This window comes from Corapipo altera, unplaced genomic scaffold (genome assembly GCF_003945725.1).
Source record: "Corapipo altera isolate COAL_440 unplaced genomic scaffold, ASM394572v1 61411, whole genome shotgun sequence".
Lineage (NCBI taxonomy): Eukaryota > Metazoa > Chordata > Aves > Passeriformes > Pipridae > Corapipo > Corapipo altera.
The window spans coordinates 30,963,177-30,969,176 of record NW_020884875.1 but is presented as its reverse complement, the minus strand read 5'-3'; positions in this window follow the sequence as shown (position 1 = coordinate 30,969,176).

Here is a 6,000-nt window from a genome sequence, read left to right as displayed (position 1 = left end):
TTTTTTTTTTTTTTTTTTTTTTGGTTGAAAAGCCCTCTTTGAAAGCTTTTTAGCTTTTTGCTTCCTTTCAGTTTATTGTCTTCCTTCATAAATATATTCTGGCTTTGCTTTTTTTCTTCCAAACTGTTTTCCTGGTTCCTTGTGATAAGGCTAGTATCAACCTCACAGTGTCTTCAAGAACATCCCAGGAGGCCATCAAAGCAAAACTAAACTGGGCAGATGATGGGGCTTCGTGACGTCTCACTGAGTTGAAAGCATTGCCATTTATCCTTTCACCCTTTGATAGTCACTTCCTCATTTTCTTTGCTAATGCATTAAACCTGATGGAATTATCAGAAACTGTGCAGGCAAGGGCTGATATGATAGGGTTTTTTTATGTATATACACATACACAATCTGCCTCCTTTGTTTTTAGTGTCAGGCTGAGCCTATGAGCTAAAAGTGTATCTGAAGTGTTTCCCAAACACTGTATCTGTGTTATTTCTGAACAGCATGTTTCATTTAATTAAGACACAAATGATTTTGTGCCAGAGCTATTATGACTGCTGCATACATCACAATTAAATAAAACCCATGAAAGCAAGGACTGCAAAGTTACATTCCCAGGTTTAGACATAAACCTGTAGATAGTCAATTTGCTATTCACAGACCTACCAGCACAGAGAGTGTTCCCCAGGCAAGCTTTCTGCACTTACTGGATCTGGCTAAATTTTGAAAATTCATTAATTACTAGTCAACACAAGACGCCAAATATGTATGACTTCATTTTTTTTTCTTTCCCCAGATTTTGTGTGTTTTCCTGGGTGGACAAGAATGGCATGTGGCATAAATTGTCCAGCCTTTGAAACAGGATGGAAAATGCCAGAGAGCAGAGAGAGATACAACACAAAATCTTGTTGAAGCTGAGAGAACAAATAAATCAGTCTGAGGAAATGCCTTTGGACAAGCCATGGACTGTGGTATTGCAGCAGCCTGGTGTGTTACCATCTGGGAGAGTTCAAACAGACTGTAAATTCCAGGCCCTCCCTGCTGTGGGAAGCTGGCTTGGAGAATTTCTTGTTTTCTTTCCTGGGAGGTAAAGTAAAGGCTGGCTAGCTGATGCTATAAGCATTCCCTGCTGGCTGATCAACATCAGACAGAAGAATTTTCTTATCCTCTAGCCAAAGATAAGGCCAAAACAGCAAGAGAATTTACAAGAGAGAGAAAGAGCTTGCTGAAAATAAAGAGCAGAGCTGATAGGAAAAAAACATGGTAGTTACAGACAATGCCTATGGGCAAAAGGACAAGGATTTTAATCTTTTTAGGTTGTGTTATGCTGAACAGTGAAAGCCCTCAGACCAGATTTTCAGAGGAGCTGAGGCATTTCAGTGAAATGGGCACACGGAGCACTCTCATGCAGGTCCTGCAGTGCCTAAAAAAATCAAACTGGGCAATTCCATGAAAGATTTGGGCATAAAGATGAACGGAATGGGGAACCTTAGGCAGTCTAAAGGGTAATTCAGAGTGAATGTTGCTAATGACTGAACGTAGGTCCATGCTGATGTGTTCAGGTGGGAACTGCCTGGGGAGAGCTATCAGAAAGTGCCAAGTGTAGGAATGTATCACAACTCCCATAAACCTGTAGTTTCACTCCCTGGCAAGAGTACAGAATAGAGCCCTGGTTTTGGCAATAGTTGTCTAAATACACTGGGGTATCCTTTGTAGAATATCTACAGGTCATGAGTGTCTTGGGGCTGGAGTGCTCTCATACAACTGCTGTGGTTTAGGACATATGGAATTGGGGGGTTTTGACTAAGGGCTTTCTTTCCTAGAAGCAGTGAAAATCCCATTCTCAAGAGATAGCCTTAATCACCAAGCTCCAAGAAGGCTGGTGCATAGCTTACATTCCTTGTGAAGTTTGGCCATTGCTAAGTCAGGAATGGAGAAGCCCTCAGGAAAGGAAGAAAGCAACCAGGAGACCATGAGTTAGGCATGATATGAGCATCTCTATCAGGCTGGTGTATGGATCTGCGTACCTGGGTTTGGGTGGCCTTCCAACACACATATCAATAACCTTGAACAGTAGATACTCATCTCCTCAAACCAGAAGGTGTCAGTGCACATGTGGAAGTCTAACCTTGGCTGTAGGAGGTATTGCTATTCAAAATGAAAGCACTATGTTCTTACAGGCAGCTATCAAGGTTGGTAGTTATTGACCAAAGAAACTCTGGACTGCATTTGAATTTGAATGCCAATAACCACTGTAAGGTTTCCTTTTAGCTCTAGATCTCATTCAATATGTGTTTCCTAAGTTCGTTTAATTTCTGGTTTCTATATCTTTTAACTCATCCTAAATTTTTCCTGTTCCCATCAGAAATTAAAACCCAGGTTCTGAAGCTGTTGTAATTCTGGTACTGTGACACAATACCCATTTTCTTTCCTATGGCAGCTTCAGCTTTTCACTGGGATAGGAAAATTAATCTCACATGTAGATAAAAGTATCTAGAAAGTCAGTGTCTAGTTTCTCCGTTGGTTGTCAAGTCTAATAGGAATGTAGCCATCATCTGTGAAAGATGAAACACTTTTCTCCACAGGAGAGAAACTCAAGCAGTGCCATGTGGAATGCCTCCCAATTCACCAGAGGTCCTTGCCCAGGTCTAGCTTTTGAGTGCTTTTTTCTACCCACTCATTTCCCACTGTGTGAACTGCCTATCAGAAGGACCTGAGAAAAAGCAGAGGGATCAGAAGCGATTCAGACAGGCAAAGATGAAGCTGGCTGTGCGTGACAGTGAGCATCATGCAGCAGGATGCTGGGCATTAGTCACTGTGGGACCAGAAAAGCCAATACAGCACCAATAGACAACTAGTTTTGGTCCAAAGAGGACCCATAAAGGGGAGGGTGTGAGCAGATGAACTGTTTTATGCTTGTTCTGTATTACTGGTTTTCAGATAAAAACAGCTTGTGAAAATGAAATAAAAATGCTATGAGTAGTTCTGTCATGTGCAGTATGAGAGCCAGGGTGCTTTGTTGTGAGCAGCATAATTTAGTGCTAATACAGAAATGAATGTTGTCAATTATAACAACAGAACTGATCTGTAATCTCATTAGTAAAAATAGGGAGTGCATACCCAGTCGCTAGTACGGACCATTTTACTGAGGACTTTTACAGTCCAGTCTGACAGGTTAGTTCAAATAACCAAAACAATGCCCAATACCATCCACAACAATTTAAATATTTAATCTGAGATGTAGGTCGGATTTTTGCACAAGCCAAAAATTGAGATCCTCAAAACTCCCTCTTATTTTATAAATAGACCTAAACCCGCTGAAGATCTCTGTCTGCCTAGTTCTGACAGACCTTTAAACGTATTATGCTCTACTTCTAGATGTACCTTAGTGAATTTCTGTCATGATAGCACTGAGCAGTTCCCTTTCTAAATGCCTCCAGTTCCTTTTCTAAATGCCTCCAGGATCAACAGATTAGGCATAGCTCCACCTAAGAGACTGGATGTGGAAGGTGGCTTGTAAGGCTAAGGCTGGAATCTGCACAAATCCTGATAGCTTGAAAAAAACTGACTGCTCTGCCTCAGATCAGTTGCTCAGCAAGTCCAGCCCATCCTGAGCACACTGAATTTCTTCTCTCTGTGAGACAGATGGAGGATGCTCATGTGCATTTCATCTGACAGGGCTTTTGGAGGCCAGAAATCCCAGTCATGTGCACTGCACCAAAACAGTATGGCAGTAGTCATTGATGGGCACACAGTGGAAATCTATTGTTCAAAACAAGTGTTGACAGGGTATAAATCCTATTCACGTTCTATTCTCCCAGCTGCAGATGATCCTGGGAGCAGGAGCTAGTGCTTGGATCACAGAGAGGCAGAAAGCATCCTTGTCATCCTTGGATTATTTTGTTGCGTGCTCCCCGAAAGGCACTGTGGAATCTGATTCAATACCATCAGCTCTCCATTTGAAAGTGCCTGCTTTCTCATGCTGAAACAAATGTGCTCTCTGTTCTGGGAAGGAGAAAGTTAGAGCTGAGGAAATTGAATTAGGGAAGAAGGTAGCAGAGCAGAAAGAGTGTACTGATCAAACCAGCACATCTACAACTTCTTGTAACAACTAACTTGTGGTTACATCTGGGCTGCCCATTGCCGGACTGCCCAAACATCCTGCCATCTCCCAGGATCTGTAGGGTTTGTACACAAGTGTGGGGTTTATACAGAAATATATCAAAACTCTTGGGACATTCCAGGAATCAGAAATTCGGTGCAGGATCTAGGAGTAGTGGTCTCACGTTTGTCCTGCAAGACCAAGCTCCCCTTGGTATGTACTGTCACATACCTATCCTGGGAAAGCTGATTGATCCCAGCGCATTTGTCCCAGCTGACAGTCTCTTTTTCTGGGAAGCTTTCCCTGTGCATCTTATAACACTGTCCAGGTAAATATATCCTTGGCTCATTTTCTGCTGTTTTCCCATAATCACTGATAATCAGTTGAGATGGTGCACAGGGTGAGATTCTTGGGGCTCTCCTGTGCAGGGCCAGGATGATCCTATTTTAATTCCTTCCAACTCGGAATATTCTGTGGTTACTTGGAACTAATTTAAGAACTCCCTCTTCTCATAAAATAACTACTTTATTTCTTGTCCTGATATTAAAAGAATTAAAATAAGTGAATGTCTATTTTACCCTGCTATTGGTGTTCCTAGTGCTTCTTATGGGCAAAAAGAGAACACATCACAGACATAAAGATAGTAACAATAATAATAATAATCATCTTTATTGTCTTAAAGGTAATTCTAAAATATTATGGTGATCCTAGATTAAATTATTAAATAATTTATTAAATATGTTTCTATATAATACAATCTACTAGATTATTTATTGAATTGTTTTTAAATTATTATTAAAGGCAAATGAAATAAAGAATATTATTAAGTGAAAACCTCAGTTACAAAAACAGCAGTACTGTTTCAATATGATGACCTTTGTTTTTCCTCCTTGCCTTTCTGATTATTTTGATTCATCTTACACGTTTTCTAATATGCTTTTACACCCTGATCTTTTGTCATTGGTCTTATAGCCCATGTTACATCCAAATTCCAATAAATAAATCCAAACAAATATAATTTCAGAAAGGGAGATGGCTGTCAATAGTAATGACTAAGTTTTCAGACAGAAACATAGTTCTCAATCTTATAATAAATCTTTAACCTTAGGTTTTTCCTGCAGGGTTTGTCTGATAACACAACTGATAAATAATTCCATTTTTCATTATTAACTTGGAAGTATTTGTAGCATGTGATCATGTACCTCACATGGATGTGCTCTGTTTTTACAGTAAATAAATTTCAAGTCCTTAATCTCTGCTCAGACAATTTGATTGTGTTATTTTTCGTTTCTTTTTTTTGAATAATTCAGGTATTTGTTGAGAGAAGCACATAACTGCATCAGTTTGGTTTTGCTTCTTTTAAACAACTTTATAACCTCAGGAATATTTCTAATTTAGCTACTTGCTAGAAGGAAACCATTTATACAAACCAATTGACAGCAGCCTCTTCACTGCCCCTGCATTCAGACAATGACGTTACAATATCTTTCCTTTCTTCCTGCAGACACTTCAATATATCAGGATTTCATGCCCATTTCCATTATTTCTTCTCTTATAATGGGCTTATCAGCTTCAGCATCACTTCCATTGTGTTTTCATGCCAGTCTCCATTACACTCGGCTCTTCACAAGGTGGGACTCGAGCACGCTGTGACTGTGATGAGTTGGCAGCTGGCTGAGTCTGCTCAAAGATGAGCACTATTTCCTCAACACTCCACTGCTCCCAGTCTTCAGAGTGCCTGATAGACATTTGAAATCTCTCATCTCTCAGACTGTCCTAGAACTTTCTGCCAAAAAGCTTTTTTTTTAAGGCATAGCTGAAGAATTGGTCTCCTCTAAAAGGTGTTGGTGAAACACGGATCAATTCTAACCTGTTTTGGCTCAAACTCCATTGAAAGAGGTTTTCCATAA